Source organism: Rattus norvegicus, chromosome 5 (genome assembly GCF_036323735.1).
Source record: "Rattus norvegicus strain BN/NHsdMcwi chromosome 5, GRCr8, whole genome shotgun sequence".
Classification (NCBI taxonomy): Eukaryota; Metazoa; Chordata; class Mammalia; order Rodentia; family Muridae; genus Rattus; species Rattus norvegicus.
Genome location: NC_086023.1, coordinates 143,069,808 through 143,089,203, shown reverse-complemented (window position 1 = coordinate 143,089,203; position 19,396 = coordinate 143,069,808). Strand labels below are relative to the sequence as shown.

Here is a 19,396-nt window from a genome sequence, read left to right as displayed (position 1 = left end):
CTCTTTTAAAATGATAAATACATGCAGCTCTGAGTGTTCACTGGTATAAGTGAGCCAGCAGTGAGCTCTTCTCTATGCTCCCCATTCCAGACCATTCCTGCTCGTGTGTCTACTTTCATGTCACATGTCACATGTGATAGTCAGGCTACACCCTCCTAGGTGTGGGCCTTACAAATAGATAGAGTGGCTTCCTCTCATTTTCTTGTCACATCCCTTCACTAGACACCCTCACCTCCCTGTCAATCAGAATCCAGTGGCAGGCTTCTCCTCCCATCTCATTCTCTTCACTCTGGGAACTGGACTGTCACCGGGACAGCTGGGGATGCTTCTATCTGAGGGCCAGGGGTGTGAGCTGTCCCATCATGCACTCCTCCTATATCTCTGGATCTCAGGTTGGTACCTCCGTTGTCTCTAGGTCAGCCACAGCCAGAAAGGTGTGGTGGTTTGAATATGCTTGGCCCATAGGAAGTGGCACTATTAGAAGGTATAGCCTTGTTGGAGGAGGTGTGTCACTGTGTAGGTGGACTCTGAGGTCCTATGCTCAAGCTCCACCCAGTGTGGAGCAGACCCTCCTCCCAGCTGCCCGCAGAAGCCAGTCTACTCATGGCTCCCTTCAGATCTGCAGATCAAGATGTAGAACTCTTGGCTCTTCCAGGATTGAGTCTGCTGGCACACTGCCATGCTTCCCACCATGATGATAATGGACTGAACCTCCAAAACTGTAAGCCATCCCCAATTAAATGTTTGCCTTTAATAAGAGCTGCCTTGGTCACGGTGTCTCTTCACATCAGTGGAAACCCTAATTCAGAAGGCTTCCAGTTTAGGATCCCAAGTGGCCAGGCGCTGATTTCCAGGAGGCTGTGGAAAAGTGAGTTGGCTCCAGTTTATCCTGGACTAAGAGAGAAGGAAGACCGTGACTGTAGGCAGGACAGGTGGTTTGTTGGTAGAGATGTGTCCCCTCCTGCCTTACTCACCTGCTTTCCCGCCCTGGTTCTTCCAGGGTTCTGAGAAATCTCTATTTCCTGTTAGAATTTTCTCAGTTTGAAGGGGAGGAAGCAAGCACCTACTTCCAAGGGGCTGCCTCTCTCAGACTGCAGGGCGTCCAATGGTGGATGCCGTGGTTCATCTCTATTGTCTCTTGCTGAGGTTCAGGATTGGAGTTAGCATCTCCTGGGAGATGGCGAGGCACAGCTCTGGGTATGTCTGAGAAGACATTTCCAGAAAGGATTAGCTAGATGTAGGTATCACTAACCCATGAACTGGAGGTCCAGAAAGAATGAAAGGGGAATAGAAGAAAGCCGGGCAGGCAAGCACCAACCTTCATCCCTTGTCTCTGCCTGTGGGATGCTGAGAATTGAGGGGATGCTTCTGCCACATGATCCTCACAGTGACATTCCAACCACAGGGAGGAAGTCTTGCGAGCATGGACAGAACCTTCTGGAAAAAAAATAGACCCCTCCTCCCTTAAGTTGTCTCTACAAGGTATTGGATAACAGAGATGGGAAAGCAGTGGGTGGGACTTCCTTTTTGCGACAGTGATACCCCAGAGAGGGTGACCTCCTCCCTGTCTGTCAGGGAGCATCTGGCAATGTCTGGAAACATTTTTGGTTGTCACCACTGGCAGTGAGGAGGCCACTAACATTCTTTGGGAGAGGCCGGGTGTTGGGGGACAGCAAGGAATTATCTGGCCCAAGATGGCACTGTCTGAGACTGGGTTCTCTGGCTATCTGAGATGAATCTCAGAAAAGGAGCTAAGAACTCAGGTTCCATGAGCTCAGTCTCCGGGGAACAAGTTGAACGCCTCTGCCCCTCCAGGTCAATACTAGAGGTAGAGAAGCATCATCAGCAATGTCCTAGAAGGAGCCTGTAGTGGGGGAAGGGCCAGGCACTTTTGGCGAAAGGCTGGCAAGGAGCAAGCTTTATGGCTTGTTCTGTTCAGAGTTTTAATTAAGCGTCTCAAATAAGGATTTAATTGGGCTGTAACAAGCCAGGCTATTGTATGCAAGAGAAACACCTGGGGGTTATTAGAAAACATTTTTAAGGCAGTAAAGCTGCAGTGAACACACACAGATGTTAAAACAGGAGATGTCATTGCGGAACTCCACGCCACTCCCATCCAGGACCCCGGGAAAGGGGCAGTGTGGGCTGGAAGGATGAAACCCAGGCTCCGACTACAGCCATGCAGTGCTGTGGAGGTTTAGCATCGAGGCTCAGAGGTAAGCTGCCACCAGCCTCTGCTTCTCAGGCCGCCATGGGGGAAAAGGAATGAGCAACCAGGCTCAGCCTTAGACGTGCTGGGGTGACCCTACCTGCATTAGGGGTGCCACCATGATCATGATGACCTAGTCAATGCCCCAGAAGGACCAGAAACAATCAGGCTTAATGGCAGCAGAGCCAAGAATAGCTAAGGTGGGTCCCAGATGGGTCTGGATGGGGGGAGAGGTCGACCAACCCATTTTAACAGCTCTTTGTCTCTCCCTCCACCACAATCTAAGCTCTGGCAGTCCGGGGATAAAGGTATGTTTTGTTCCCTGCTGTGAGATTCAAAGCAGGGGACAATGTTGGGCACATAGTAGGTCTAGCTGAATAAATGAGAAATGAATGGGTGGAGCCCAGGCCTATCTTTCACAGCCCAAGCTGGCCAGGTGGCTATGTCCCATTGGCCAGGCACTCTGAATCTCCACCCAACAAGAACAGTTTTCCATCACAGTCACCAAGGTGGCTTCTCTCTCTCTGCCTTGCCCTGGGACCTTACCAGCCTGCCAGACTGCAGGACCTCGGTCTTAACCTTCCTGATGACAGTAGCCTCCCCAAGAACCATCTCTGTTAGCTTAGTCTGCATCTCCAGCAGCAGCCAAAGGCCTCAGCAGGGAGGATCACCAGTGCATGTCCGTGGATCCATGAGAACTGATGTGTTCGCTTACGGCAGCAGCCTCTTCGCTCTCCATGCCTGGCATTTGTCAGATTCTACTAGGGAGTCCTGGGCCCGTCTCTTCACCTGTCTTAGTCACTGTTCTCTTGCTGTGAAGAGACACCACGACCAAGGCAACTCTTAGGGAAGAAAGCATTTAATTGGAGCCGGCTCAGTTTCAGAGGCATAGCCCCATTATCTTCGTGGCGGGGAGCATGGCAGCAGGCAGGCATGCACGGGGCTGCAGGCGTAGCTGAGCTGCATCCCCATCCACAAGCAAAGAGAGAGACCAGGCCTGGTGTGAGCTTTTGCAAAGTCAAAGCCCACCCCCAGCGACACAGCTTCCTTCAACAAGGCCACACCCACTCCAGAGAGATAAGGGCCCTGCCTCTTTATCTCTCTAATCCTTCTCAGATAGGGCCACTCCTTGGTGACTACAGCACTCAAATATAGGAGCCTATGGGGATCATGATTATTCAAGCCACCAAACTACACTCCTGATGACTTTGTGACATGAGATTTTACCGCCATTTTATGGGAAAGGAGTCTGAAGTTCAGAAAAGGCTTCTGGTTTCTCGGGGTAAAAGAACCTGGTATTGGAACCCTTCCCACACCCTATGACCAACAGCTGGGGTTTCCACTCAAGGCAATGGGAGGAATGGGATAAGTGTCAAGGTCTAGCATAGGCTCCAGATACAAGGTCTAGCCTAGGCTCCAGATATAGTCTCATACATCTAACTAGCATCTTTATAGCTCCCTCTAGACCTGTCTTACACTGCTGAGCTTCTGGAGACAGGGACAGAGACAAGAGGGAGGGAGGAAGGGGGGAGAGAGAGAGAGAGAGAGAGAGAGAGAGAGAGAGAGAGAGAGAGAGAGAGATGGAGCTGGGGACGAGAGCCAAAAGTGAGAAGTTTTGAGTTTGAGACCCAGATGGGAATGTGGAGGGTAGGGGAGGGTGGACGGCACAGGTGCCCAAGGTTCCAGAACATAAAATGGAAGGCAGGGTTAGTCTATTGCCCTGCCAATCCAGGGAGGGCAGTCTGTGTGGTAGAGTCAGGGAGGACCCAGGCACTCCAAGAGTGGATTTCACATCAAACACACTGTCCCAGCTTGGGCAAACTTTGTGTCTTCAGTGGTAAGAAAACCACACTGCAGGAGGCAGGTATGGTGGCCAGCTGGGGACACAGAACTCAGCATTGGGCTTTCCAGGCCACTCTCTGGGCAGTTCCTGGAAAAGCACCCCATTCTGTCTCCTTCCCACCCACACGGCCCCCAAGGCGGCTTTCCAGATATAGTGCTATTTAGTGCTCCCCATACTGGCCCGTTTCAGCGCCTAACATAGACAAGAAAACCCTCACTTTTATTGACTTATTATACTTATTTATTAAGTTATTAACATACATGAGGGGAGTGACGATGGTAGCAGTGCCAGGCTTTGTTGAGCACTACTGTATGCAAGTCCCCATTTTGAGGCTTCTCATACCTAATCTGCTTGGTGTTTCCCAGTCACCCGAGAAGGTGGAAGCTCTTAACCCAATTTGCCAAATGGAGAAAGTGAAGTTCAGAGAAACGAGATAACATATCCATGCTCGCACAGCCCTGGGCCTGACACCACGCTGGGTGCTTTATGTGAGCTTTGTCATGGGTGCCTGGGACTGTTTATTATCAGGGCAATAATTCCAGTTTATAGAAAAAGAAACTGCGGTCCACAGAGAGAGACGCACGACTGTTCAAAGACAAGCAGGAAGCCCAGCCAAGAACCCACCCTCACCCATCCCAATCCAAATTCTGTCTCCTCCTCCTTATGCTCCCTGGTCAGCCAGAGCCTGTGAGGATTGACATTCAAGGGCCTGAGGTCACACCGGAGAGAAGGTGAGCCTTGAAAATTTCAGCCAGATCTAAATCGCCTTCATGGTACGAGAAACCTGAGAGAGGTTCCCTGCTCGGAAACGTGCATTTGAGGGACAGTGACTGCATTGCATGGCCGCTCAACTTGTTTAGCACTTGTCCAGGAGAAAGAGCAAGACGAGACGCATGCAAGTGGGGGTGATAGGTGGGAGTGGCCCAGCAGGTCCCAGGCCAATTCCTGTCAATAACTTCTCTACAGTGCTCCTCCAATTGCCAGCCAGCAATCCATCTGGATGCAATAACCCAGAGAGACTTAAATGCTATCAGATGTGGTCAGTGTGAGAAATGTATGCTTATGTATGTACATGTGTGTGCACATGAGTGTGCATGTGTGCTTTGGGGTATCTATGCCCCTGTGTGCTCGTATGTGTGTATAAATGTATATACATATATGTGTTTACATGTGTACATGTTTGCACATTGTGTATGCATGGGTGTGTATATGCAGGTAATGTTATATGTATATGTGTGTGCATGTATACATGCATGTATGTAGATACAGGTACATGTGTCATGCATGGTTACATGTCTATGTATGTATGAATTGTGTCTATGCAGATATATGGTATGTGTGTGTTTGTGTATACACACATGTGAATTTCATCTGTGTGAGGTATATGTACTTATGTGTGTATGTGACTATGCATGTGTATCTGTGTATACGCGTGTGTATGCACTGGTGTGTATATGCAGGTAATGTTGTACGTGTATATGTTTGTGTGTCACTGCCCCCAGACTCTGAAAAATGAGCTTTCTGGGACAATTGCTCCATTTTATTATCACAACCCAAGAATGGCTGCAATAGATGAGAGGGCCCTTCATCTGCCTATTGTCAGAAAAAATTTGCTGGAATCAATTGTCCTAAAGCAAAAATCGATTGCATTTGGCAGTTGTCCTCGCAAATTTAATGAGCTTATATTCAAAGCTCCGTTGTGCTTAGGATTGAACTCAGTTACTCCCCAGGGCACTCCACACAGATCTGCAGGTGGGAAGACGCACAGCTCCAGTCTCAGCCTTCTTGGAGTTTCTCTCTGCTCCTCGTGAGGGCCCAGAACATTTCATGAGACAACCTTCCAGGCTAGAGTCAGCACACCACAGCACAGATCTGCTCACTCTCCATGGGGCAAACGGACACAGTACTGGTTTTCAAGGGGAAGAAAAACTGATCCCTCTTTTGTCAGTCAGAGGACAAAGTCCTTACTGGATTTCTTGATTTCCTCAAAGGAGATCCTCCCTCACTGTGCTTTCCCAACGCAGAGGCTGAGAGGACTGGGATCACGTGGTTCACCTGGGTGGTGACTTCAGGATGCGTGGCTGAGGGAAGAGGAAGTGAGGTGGGTGCAGGAGAGCTGTCAGGAGCAGCTGCATTTTCTAGTCCTTGCAAAGGCTAAGTTCCCCCCCACACCACTGGGTAACCCTCTTCCAGCATGATACTCCTGAGTGACAGCATGTGCTTGGCCACCACAGTGGGAGGACTTAGAAGGGTCCAAACAGACTGGACACAGCTGAGTACAAGACAGGCGTCACCAGTAACATCCACCGGGAGCAATATACGTATATCTTTTTTTTTTCTTTTTTTCGGAGCTGGGGATCGAACCCAGGGCCTTGCGCTTCCTAGGTAAGCGCTCTACCACTGAGCTAAATCCCCAGCCCCCACATATATCTTTTTTGAGACACGGTCTGGCTTCAAACTCTAGGTTCTCCTTCTTCAGCCTCCCCAGGGCTGAGATTACAGGTGTGAACTTCCACACCTGGCTCTGAATAGCATCATTCTAATTACTTATTTAAATACCATTATTAATTACAGCTCGCAATTTGTTAGGTATGCAGATTAACCCGGGTGTATTGATACATAACTTATAAAGAATGTCGGATCTACTGGGTGAGTGTTAAATCTGCCCTCACAGGGCATGTTATCGAGGAAGCCTGGTCATCACTGCTGGTGACTGACTGGGAATGGCCTCATAGTCACATGGATGTCAAACCCTGCCCGAGGTGGCCTCAACTATCAACTGACCTGCAGCCAGAGGTCTGAAGGAAAGAAATGGCATTGGGGGAGCAGGCTGACCCCCTTCTCTAGATATTCTGAACTCTCCCAGATGGGACTGTGCCCTTGAATGTCATGGCTTGGTTCCACTCTCACCTAAGTGACACCTTCAGGACTGGACTATGACTTACGGAATCTAGCCATGTGTTGGAAGGATGTTGTCTGTCTGAGTCCTCCATGTAAAACCCAGGATAAATGTTTCTTTTTAAAATGAAGGGTTAATGGGGAAACTAACTACACCTACACACACACACACACACACACACACACACACACACACCACACTAACACACACACACACCATACTAACACACACACATCACACTACACACACACTATACCAACACACACACCTACACACACCACACCTATACACACAAAACACCAACACACTCATCACACCACACACACTACACCAACACACATGCATACCTACACACACACCACACCAACACACACACATCACACCACACACACATCACACCAACACACACACACCACACTAACACACACACCTACACACACATCACACCACACACACACACAAACACACAACACACCAACACACACATCACACCAACACACATATCACACCTATACACACACAAAAAAAACACACAACACACCAACACACACACATCACACCAACACACACCAACACACACACACACACACACACACACACACACACACAATTTTGAGGCTTCCCGAGCAATCCCCTTCCTTCCTCTTAGACTCTTCCTACCTTCCTCCTGGAACTCCCAACCCCAAACAAGGTACCTAAGAGCCACCATAGCTATCACTCATCACCCTGGCAACCCTCCTCACCCACAAGCTCCTCAGATCCTGATCAGGTCCTGCTCTTCTGCCCCATACTGACACTGCAGAGGAAGAGAGAGGGGCTGAGTGACACTGGCTGTCTGTCAGGACCCAAAACCAATATAAGGGACAGCAGTGGAAGAGAGGAGTCTGTGGCCAACCCCACCTTCTCCTCGCTCCCATCCACTGCTCCTGCAAACTTCAGGACATCTTGTTTAAATGAAAACTCTTCACATCAGAGTAGAGGAAAGCCAGCCGCAGTAGACTAATCCCCACGCCCAGTGCTCTCTCTCGCTAGCCACAGGACCTTCGCCAGCCATTTCCTTATCTGTAAAGCAGAGTCGATAATCCCACATGATCTGGATATCACGGGGTGCAGAGGGAAAAGCACGCAAAGGGCTTGGGGAAGGATGAGGGTCAGAGACAGCATTGTCACTGCAACTGTCCTTTCTGAGACCCAAGGGAACCTAGGGATGTGGATGACTGGAACGGAGGACCCAACACGAGACTCCCAGACCCTCCCTCCTGTCCCTCAAATCAGCAGGTACCAAATGTAAAAGATGTCTCCAGGGCCATGAAGGAGTCCTTGGTCATTGTGCTCGCTCTGTCTCTATCTGTCTGTCTCTGTCTCTCACTGTCTGTCTGTGCGCGCTGCTCTGTGTGTGTGTGTGTGTGTGTGTGTGTGCTTTCTCTCTGTGTGTGTATGTTTGTATATGTGTCTCAGTGTGTGTGTGCATGCGTGCGCTCTCTCTCTCTCTCTCTCTCTCTCTCTCTCTCTGCATGTGCATGTGTGTCTATGCCCTCTGTGTGTGTGTGTGTGTGTGTGTGTGTGTATGTCCTGTATGTGTGTGTGCATGCACATGGGGTGTATACGTGTGTATGCATCCTCTGATGCCTTCCAGTGAGGGGGCATGGTATCCATGACTCAGGCATGGGGACAGCAGTGGGAGCAGCCATTATCTGAATGGCTGCAGACCACACTTTACACTATCCCTACTCCATCCCCAACCACAGTCTGCTGGACCCACAAGTGCAGAGCAGGTGAAATAGAGGGCCCCGTCAGTTGTCCCCAGAATGGCAGAGAGCGGTCACCTCTCTGGACAGTTGAAACCTAACCTTAGCCTTGGGTGAGGTACACAGTTCCTGCCTTGCTTCCAGGTCTCAGGCTTACCTCAGACCGCTGCCTAGCAGCTGCTTCCCCCAGGACAGCTTCTGTGCTGACAGAGGAACAGCAGTGGCCAGTCACATTCACCTACTGCCCTGATCCCCCATTCCCCCAGCTCCTGCTCTGAGCCCCACCATCGTCAGATCCCATGTTGTGCTTTCTGGGCTTCTACTTACATGAGCCCACCCAGGTGATGCCAGCCCCTCTAAGCCCCTCAATCTGTCCTGAGCAGATGATGCACGTACTGTCCCCTACCTGGGGTGGCATCCCTCCCCCTCTGCTCTACCAGGGCTGGTGCTGCCCCATTCTCCAAAAGTCACAGAGGAATTCGGAGGGGTGGAAAGTCAGGCTGAGGCATCTTCTTTCCACAGACCTCACGAGTGTCAGCCACTGGGCAGAAGCAGCTGTACCCTAGACATGTCCAGCGAGGAGGACACTGGACTGGTTCACCACAGAGGATCAGGAAGAGTCGAGTGTACTCGGGTATGGGAAGCTGCAAACGGCCATGCTATACTTCAGTTTTTAGCCATTAGGTCATCAGGTATTAACAGATCACCTGGTGTTCTATTTACTTTCCAAGGTGCCTGTGGTCGATGAAACCTGGTCCCTGTGAAGGTTTCGTCTTGTAGGGGTTTAGGCTTGCTACTGAAGATGAGAAGTAGGGTGGGTCAGATCACAGAAGACCCTGAATGCCAAGCCAAGGTTGGACTTTATGTTTATACATTTATTATAGGTAATAGGGAGCCCTTGAGGGTTTTTGAATGAGGGTAAAAGGACATGTATAGAGCCATGTCAGAATTTCTGGCAGGTCAGTCAGAGGGTGCTGGACCAAAGGGGCAAATGAGGCAGATTAAGCTTATGGGTGACTTTCTCTCTCTCCCTCTCACTCCCTCCCTCTCCTTTCCCCCTACTCTCTCACGGAAGGCTGTGGTCCTGTACTCTCCTGCCCACCTTGGAGCCATCCACAGAGGAGTCTCAGACCTTGGAGGGTCCCTCTAGCTTTCTTTCACTGGGGAAGGGGCTTTGCCTCAGCCCTTCAGGCTTAGTTCTATAGGAAGAGCAGTGACCTTAATAAAGCTCGGAGAGACAGAGGGACTCAAAGGCCTGATGAGACCTAAATATAGCACCAGGCCACATGCAGTAGAAGCCACTCATGAGCAGAGGCTTCTGGGTCCCACAGGGACCAAGGCCTTCTGTATCACAGCAGCTGGGCTAGAAGGAGCCAATGATCTTTCTCTGCACATGGAAACAGGGATATTTTCCTGCAAAACCTCACTGTGAAATGTGAAAGGAAGGAGGACCGTCACCGGCAAAGTCTGCTTTGCCCCAGGGATCCCGTGTGCTGTTACCTCTGGACAACGGGAGTCACCAGGCAGATATTATTGGGATGTGGATGCTGGGCCTTACCCTGAGTCCTTGGCTGGGGGAGGCTGGGTTGCCTCTGCCTTCAGTGAACCACTCCGCTGGTGCATAGGGGTAGGCCACCGCCTATTCTGAATATCTTAGCTGAAGCCCATTGATGTGCCCCCTTTGCAGGTGAAAAAACTGAGGCCTAGGCTGGTCACCATGAAGATTTGAACTAAGGCCTATCTGTACCCCGCAGAAGTATTTAGGTCTAAGACACTGTCCGTGGTGCTGAGCTACAAACGCTGCTACACGGCCCTGCAGGTATGTCTTTTTAAGATGTTGTGTGAGGCTCTAAGACTGTGAAGCAGACGGTCAAAGGGAGCAGGCCCACACTGCCGTCTCTGAGGCCTTTCTAGGGAAAGATGGGGGAGGAGGAGATCACGCAGGGAGTACCACTGCTTAAACTGTCACACGTGTGGGGCAAGCCAATGCCTCAGTCCCCTGTGGGAGTACAACGATCGCACCTGGTTAATGAGGGAAACTGAGGCAACGAGCAAATGGTAGCTGACTCAAGGTAGAGAGGAAGTAACAGAGAGGACACAGGTGTCAGACTTAGACCTAGCATCCCGTGCTACCCCTGAATTCTGTAGTGGCCTGGAGTGCGGGGGGTGGTTGGCTTAGAAAACCTGGATCAGTGGCCTGACCTTGATTGGCCACGGTTGAATAGGAACGGCCCCGCCCCATAGAACCATGTGTCTGAATTCTTGGCCCTTAGGGAGTAACAAAATTAGGAGCTGTGGCGGAGGGTAAGTGTGGAGAAAGCGAGTCACTGTGGAGGTGGGCTTTGAGGTCTCCTCTATGATCAAGCTCTGCCCAGTGTGGCACACGGCGTGACACAGTCTCTCCCTGCTGTCTGTGGATCAAGACGTAGAACTCTCTCAGCTCCTTCTCCAGCACCGTGCCTGCCAGGAACCTGCTGAAACTGTAAGCCAGCCCCAATTACATGCTGTTCTTTATAAGACATGCTGTGGTCTTGGTGTCTCTTCACAGCAATGAAACCCTAACTAAGACAACCACAGAGGGAAGAGAGGGTCTCCAAGCACAGAAGCTTGGAGACCTGAATGCATAGGGCCCGGGGCAGAGTTTCATCAGAAAATTCTAGATGATAACACAGGGAGAGCACACACACAACCTACCGGCTGTGCACCAGGCTCCGGGTGAAGCACCCCTTCACTCTGTCTCCTTTCCTGTGTCGTGTGCGATGTTTGCCTGTGTGTGTGCTTGTGCACACAGCTATGTGCATGCATGTGGAAGCCGGGTCGACACAGGCATGTCTTTCTCCACCGTGTAGATTTGAAACAAGAGCTCGTACTGAAATCGGAGCTTGCTGCTTCAGCTAGATTGGTGGGGCAGGATCCTCAGGCTCTACCCAGCACCCAGAGAGGTCTATTCGAGGAAGGGTTTTGTCTGCACTGTTCCGGGAACTCAGTGTCCTGCAGGGACGACAGAAACGGAGGGTGGGAAACCCAAGGCTTTGAGGGTAGAGAGTCCTGGGGCTGCTCCTAGCCCTAGTTCTTGTGGAGTCCTCTGTACAATGGGAGTAAGAAGCCAAGCTGCTCTGCGCCTGTGTAATTATGGAAGTGTCTGGGACAGTGCTGTGCACAAGGCTGGAGCTGGCTATGCCCAGGCTGTGCACTGAAGCTTCCTCTCGCTTTTCTGTGTCAGAATATGTGTCTTGTCATAATTCAAGGTTGGGGTGTTGAACAATGAATTCTCCTCCTTGGAGGTCCATATGGAGTTCCCACCCTGCCTCTTCTCACCCTTCTGGCTTCCACATGAAGAAGAGAGAACTGGGGCTTGGGCAGACAGCATGGGGCACCGATGAGCTGAGCCCTCCTGTGCTTCACCCAGGGATCTGCCCAGCTTGCCAGGGCCCAGCCAAACTTTGCTACCCTAGGATGCTTAGGTCAAAAGATGCTGTCCCTGACCGGCTGAGATAGACTGACTGCTGAGACACATAGGGAAATGAATGGCAGTCACACACTGGCCTGAATCCAAGGACATTGGAAAACTACAGCACCTCCAATCCTTGAACCCAATTCTACCTTTCAAAAGGAAGAGGAAAACTGTGGTCTAGTTAAGGTTCAGATTCAGAAGCATTGTGGGGTCAGATTCAACCTCCATCAATATTGAGTGGTCCCAAGGGGAGGGGGAAACCTTGAGCCTCAGTCTTTCCATCTGTAAAATGGATGTGTAAAAACAATGCTGGTCTCAAAGTGCTATGAAAATTAGGGTGTCTGATCAACGTGCAGTAATCCTCCAGCAAACATTCAGCTATTAGATTTGAATTGAGGAAGGAAAAATTTAAAAGTCATACAATTCATAGTTTCCACATGCAAATGAGTTAAGGATATGAGTATGCTGTGGGTCCCAACTACTATCTTATTATTATTTATAGAAAGAGGAAAACTGAGCCTGACAAATTTCCTTGGGAGAAAATATCATTTCCTTTTTTACTTAAGTATAGAATCTAAAGAGCTAGGGCCAAAGTAGTAATACACATCTATAGCTAGACCAAGGTGAGTGTGAGTGTGTGTGTGTGTGTGTGTGTGTGTGTGTGTGTGTGTGTGTGTGGTCCATTCGTGCAGAGTCAGAGTTCGGGGAAATGTCAGATTCTTGGAGAAGGAGATTTTAATTAGGTTAGAGTTGCCTCCAAAAAGTACTAAAATTAAATATGAATCCATAATGCATGGCATCATAGCTAATGGTATGCAAATGGGGCTGGGCCTGGCCAGCTGCAGCAGGAACTTAGGCGATCGAGGTAATTGGGAAAAATGTCCCTTGGCCCAAAGCCACAGTCCTGAGGATGTTGCGGGAGAGAGCAGGGCATGGGTGTTGGGCCTGATGGGGCAGCTAATGTCTCTTTAATGGGAGGAGGGCGGCTAATGTGGGGACTGCAGTGCAGGGGAAGAACCACACCACTGAGGAAGGGGCTGGAGACAGGACCAGGCCAACTCTGCACAAGGCCAGCTGCCTGGGAGGCTTGGGCTTCCCCTGCAGCCCAGGGCTCTGACATGAGGACAGTTGTGAGGCAGGAGGAAACCACACACAGCTGGCAGTCTCATCTGGGTCCTGCCTGGTCTGCTGGGCAGCTGTGTAATGTTGAATGTTTCCCCAATACTGGGCTCTGTTACCGGGGTAGAAAGTTAAGCTCTGCCCTCTGGCAGCCCCAGTTTTATCTGGGGTCAGGCTGGGATAAGAAAAATATTTAGAGCTGTAAAAAACGGGGAATTACTGTTTTCGTTTCTGTTGGAGAATAAACGAAGCAGACCGTGGTGATGGACACCTGTAATCCCAGTGTGTGGGAGGCCGAGGCAGGAGGACTGCTGTGAGTTCAGGGTTAGCCTAGCTACATGGTAAGGCTCTGTCTGAAATAAATAAATAAATAAATAAATAAATAAATAAATAAATAAATAAATAAATAAGGTAAAGTAAGGTAAATAAAGTAAGGTAAGGTGAGTACATATCTCTATGTAATATATAGACATAGATAGATAGATAGATAGATAGATAGATAGATAGATAGATAGATAGATAGATAGATGATAGATGTATTCTTATATACTTGGATCATATCACCTGCTCTTAGGGAAACTGCGGCAAGGTCAAGAAGTGAGGGGTTTGGGGGCTGGAGAGATGGCTCAGCAGTTAAGAGCACCCAACTACTCTTCCAGAGGTTCTGAGTTCAATTCCCAGCAACCACATGGTGGCTCACAACCATCTTTAAAGAGATCCGATGCCCTCTTCTGGTGTGTCTGAAGACAGCTACAGTGTACTTATATATAATAAATGAATAAATTTTAAAAAAAGTGAGGGGTTCAGGATTTCAAAAGTGATTCTGCTTCAAGGACCTGTTCTCTTGTCAGGAATACCACTGCGAAGTTAAAGACGCTGCTGGCCGGCACAGTGGCACACATCTGTCACAAAGCCACAGTCTTGGAATAGCTGAGGAGGATGGAGATGCCAGAGCCAGCCTGGGCTGATTAAAGAGGAACCAGTCTCCAAAGGGGGTTTGGGGTAGATGGTCTAGAGCGGAGGGGGCTCTATTCACATCTACCTGGGGCAACAGGGAAAACAGTCAGCCTCCCAGATGTGCCCTGAAACAACTGTACGTCTTCGTCAGTCAGCTCCCTGGGAGTCAGTCTGCAGATGGCACCACAGTCAAGCTGAGGAGGCAGCCTTAGCTCCTTTCCAGCTCCACAGGCCTGTGACCGGCCCAGCACTGGGGAGAAATGCCCTGAGCGGTGGTCACGGCAGCCTTGTGAACCTCAGTGCTCTAATCTACAGAATGGGGAGCCTAACAATACAGTGTGACCGTCACATGAGCAGGCGATGCTAGCTCTGTGCACTAGCTCCAGGTGACACGCAGTGGCTTGGGAACTACATGCATCCGATCATTTTATCCTAACTGGGCAATGAGCTCCAGTGGGGCTGCCCTGCAAGACCCCACTGCCCTCCACACCCTCTGGCTTCTCTCTAGCCTCCTTCACCGAGGGATGAGATGCTAAGAGCTTGAAGACAGTTGTGAGGTGTTCTGCATACCAGGATCACGGTCTCCGGTCCCTCCAAACCGAGAGCTTTCCTGCCTCGGATGCCCACCGTGAAGGCTGTTGTTGGATCCAAGGGCCTCTCGAGCACCAAATTCAGCAATGCACATAGAAAGTTCCAGCAAGGATCAGGGACTCAAAAGATGCAACATTTTAGAAGCACCCATGGGTCCATTCTGACTCCTGACCCCCTCTACACAGGAGGGGAACATGGTGCTTGTGGATCCCAGCAGGATATGGGTCTAGCAAAGGCCAGGCACAGCAGGGACAGCATGGACTATCAAAAAAAGCAAAGTCAATTCCTTGGGGGGGCCTGATGGGTAAATGAACTCACACCCCATCCACCCTCCATACTTCTAGGTCAGAAGAGTACCTGTGTGTGCTCTCCAAACTGTCAGAGCCCTGTCTGAGCAGGTCCCGGCCTAGGCAGGAGAGAAAATATAGGTCTGGAAAGAGCTGCAAGGTTTTTGAGATGGAAACGCGTCCAGGCCCTTCCTCTGTGAGAGAATGAGTGCCAGAGGCCTTTGCCTATTGAGCTTTCATCAAAGTAATTTATTGATCAATACAGAGAACATGGCTAGTTCAGCGATTTTTGTAAAAAATCACCATGTGTTGAATACAAGGAACACTTTGCTGGATTGTGGCATGCAAGGCCCGGCAGGATCGCCCGTGTTTTATGGCCTTCTGGGAACCGGGCCCTGGCAGTCACTTCTCTGTGCCTTTATCTTCAAGACACCAAGACATTTGGACGGAGGGAAAAGATGAGTCAATCCTCCAGATGTTTCGTCTACCTGGCAACAAATATCAAGACGTCTCTCGAACAAGGTCAGAACAACAAGCTGGAGCGAGGGAGGCTGGGAAGAGGAGTGGGTGTAAGGAAATGTGTTGCTCCTTCTCCACTCCCAAGGCCGAGACAGAGCGGAAGTGAGGGGTTGCATTTACCCAGCACATGCTTACCAAGGTCCCCCACCCCCACCACGCACGGGGATGACACTTTGACACCTGGAGTTTCTTCCGCGTTCTCGGATGATGCTGGTTTTGTGTTCCCAGAGTGATGGAGCCACAAAAAGTGAAGGTACACTCCCTGTGTGGAGGGTTCTCTCACTCAGCTTTATCTAGTTTGAGTTGCATTCCCGAGCCTCAGTTTCCCTATGTGCAAACTTAGGGGGACCTATTGGAAAGCACTTAAAGCCTGCCAGTGAGCAATAAACGATCAACAGGCATGGCTGCTTCCAGTAGACGCGTGTGGTTCCATGGGGACCCTGAAGTGTCACCCCTCTCTCTGAGTGAGATCCTCTCCCCTCAAACCCTGGAGGGACCCAAGGAAAGGAGTTAGTGCCTCCTGTTACTGTGGCTGCTGCTGCAGTGGGAGATGCTAGGTCCCAGGAAAGGTACCTGAGAGGTGGGGACCATACAGATCGGCTGCCTCTTGGAGGGGTAAGGGACTCAAGCATGACTCCCAGACACTGGGAACAATGAGAGACACTGAGACAAACTCTCCCAGAGCTGAGTCTCCACTCTGGTCTCTCTGGCCACTGGCACTCTCCTAGAGTCAGGACCTCTCCCTTCCCACAGTACATTGTGGGGTCTGAACACAGTCCAAGGACACAGGGCTTAGACAGCAGGCCGAAGGTCCCCTCCTAGTTGGTGTCAGGACCAAGATGTTCACTCCACATCTCTGATGTGACAGCCAATACCATCAGCACTATATCCCTAGAATGGAACTTGTCTCCAGGCCAGTTAGGCCAGATGTCTTAAATCCCAGACTGGAACAGTTGGAGGCGCAGGATCCCCAAGTTTGGATATGGGGGATAATCCACATATCCAACATGTATCCCAGCAGGCAGAGAAGCAAAGCCAGCCCTGAACGCCAAGAAAGCAGAGGCCCTATTTGATCCAGAACTTAATCCACTTGCACAGAGAGCTGGAGCTGGGCAAAGAAAACACTGCCCAGTCTCATCTGAAGCTTCCCGAGCCACCTGCTCCATCGGGCCAGCAGGATGATATGACACGCCTGCTCCAGGAGAGCCGGGGATCCTTTGTGGAGAGTCCGTCCTAGCAGTCACCTTCTGACGCTGTCCACAGAGCACTCCTGACTACACACAACCCCCACTCCAGTTATAGAGAATCTACTGGGTGGTGAGAGCTATCCTGCTGCCTGAACCTGCCTTCTAGCCACGATTAGTCCCATCTCCTGCCCAAGCAGAAGGCTTGGCTTTGCAAAATTACTGTATAGTCCAGAAGGAGACTGGAAAGGGTGCATGCACAGCCAATTATTGGGGCCCAATAAGTCACTGAGACCGTATTAGAGGGATGAGCCTGCGGCCACTTCAAGGACCACGGAGAGTGAACAAGGCCTGAGGTTGTTAAAATGCTCCTGCTGAGCTTGACACCTGCACAGTGTCCTTCTGCCTCAAAGACACCGTAGTGCTTGGGGGTGTATCTCCACCCAGCATGTCTTCACTCAGGGCGCCATCCCCAGAGCAGTTCCCGACGGATGATGGGAGGTAGACCTGGGAACATCAGACCCATGCTGCCTGCTTCGCATCGCAGGCCAGGGCCGGTCCTATCTGGTCCATCTCCCTTCTGACTGCCACTCAACCTGACTTACTAGGATCTATCAATTGCCCACTGGGAGCAGCTGGAGCAGCCACTGGGAACCAGCAAAAGGGGTGACACTGCATCCAGGCAGATCAGTAACCATATCTCAGGGACACCCAGCCTGGGCGTCTCACTTACTAGCTTTCCAAGGCTCCTGTTCCTTACCCAGAAGGCAGGGACAACTGCACCGGAGGAGACTATGAGAGTCAAGAAGAGATTGGTAAGGAATCTGGGCACTCCGTAGCTGTGAAACTGACCCCAGCCTGAGACCAAATCCCTCCCTGACTTAGAGAAGCTCCTTCCTGTCCGAGTGGTGGGTGGGGTCAGCCAAACAAGTCAGAGAGGGCAGGCGGGAGGAACAGTCCTGTCTCGTCCTTTGCATCCTCCTGGAAATAAAAACACAGGTCCACAAGACACTCCGTTCCTCTCTGAACTCCACTGAAAGTCTGCGAAGCAGGACATGGCACCCTGTCATGAGGGGTGATTAGAAAACAGGGTGGGGACTGTGGTGCTGGAGAATGTGCAGAAAGAAGGTATGGGCAAGTTCCAGTGTCCGAAGGTTAGATGATTAAAAATTAAATAAATAGATAAATAAATAGATAAATAAATGTTTAATGCAATTAAAATTCAATTGACCAGAGGGACACAGATTTTAAAAAAATTAGCTATAAAAACAGACAGACAGACAGACAGACACACACACACACACACACACACAATTAGGTTCACATTCCTTGAATGACCCCACAAACAGTGGGTGTGCTGCTTTGTTTTAATTTAAAAAAAAAAAAAACGTTTTAAAAGCCTAAAACAAAACTAGCCTAAGGCAAGCAAAGAGGACCACAAGACCTCCAGCAAGACCAGTGGGACAGAAGAAAACTTCAGTAGCCATGAGTGCTCCTAAAATAGCTGGTGGAGGGTTCCAGAGAAGCTTTGGGGACTGGGAATGAGAGATGCTTCCATTCAGGCTTCCCAGAACAGGTGGGGCTTCTGTTAGGCTTGCAGTATGAGGGAGAAATGATTGACAGGAAGCAGAAGAGAGCACTGAAAGTGGGGTGCTCAAGGGGCACAGCATCAGAGCTAGAACCTCTGCACCCCAGCAGAGCTGTTCACATTGGGAATGAAATGGTTCCTAGGGGGTCATAGCAATGCTCCCTCTGGCTGAGGGGTTGGGATGGAACACCTTCAGTTGGAAATCCAGAAGGATCAGGAAGAATCCAGAAGGTCAGTATCTGCTCTCCCAGGGTCTACTGGGATTGATTCTAGGATGAAGTGACCTGGGAGTCCGGAGAGGACTGCTAAGGGGGCCAAGCTAGACCAGGAGAAAGGGATGGGCAGTAGGAACCAAAGTAGGAACCTGTGAACCTACCTCCTCACAGCTCCGACCACACTGGGGCATTGAGGAGTCAAGAAAAGCCTTTTATGCAGCTTGTGCTGAACAGACCCACTCACCCAGCTTCTTACTAAAGAAAAAGATACATTCACACACACACACACACACACACACACACACACACACACACACACACACACACACACCTCTGAACATCCCTGATAAGCAGGGCAGGAGGGCAGGCCAGGGAGTTTCCACATCTTTTGGTGGAGGTAACAGTAGCAACAATGTGTCAGAACATTGCACCGTGTCCCCACCCGTGTAATATGGCCAACTACAAGTCCTCATTAGAACTAAAAACAACATTTAAACAAAGAAGTAAGTAAAAGTGCTTTACTTCAAAAGTAACCAAGTTTCTGCCTCAGTGGTGCTCAGGAAAGCATTCTGTGTGGGCAGAGTGAGCAGCCCCTCTCTGCAAGAGTTAGCCTCATTATGAGGCAGGGCTGCATCCCACCTCTTAAAGGTGCTACAAGCATGGCATGACTCTCTGGAACATTCTTAGCACAGTGCCTGGCACGTGCTAGGTCAGCAATGGGTCACCGTTGTCAGTGGGTCGCTGTTGTCTGGATTCGTCATTTGACTGTATTCACAGAGCCAT

At 50.2% G+C, this 19,396-nt stretch overlaps 1 protein-coding gene and 1 long non-coding RNA gene across 4 annotated transcripts in view; both read right to left on the bottom strand.

The window, feature by feature from the left end:
• Grik3 (glutamate ionotropic receptor kainate type subunit 3) overlaps positions 1 to 19,396 on the bottom strand; it is a 216,432-nt gene that overhangs the window by 179,670 nt on the left and 17,366 nt on the right. The gene's annotated exons all lie outside the window — the stretch shown is intronic.
• Positions 1 to 19,396, bottom strand: part of LOC108351031 (uncharacterized) — a 53,119-nt gene that overhangs the window by 32,044 nt on the left and 1,679 nt on the right. For both annotated transcript variants that reach the window (XR_010066630.1, XR_001838069.3), the window contains exon 3: positions 1 to 19,396. This exon is cut by the window's left edge. This is a non-coding gene — a long non-coding RNA (uncharacterized LOC108351031).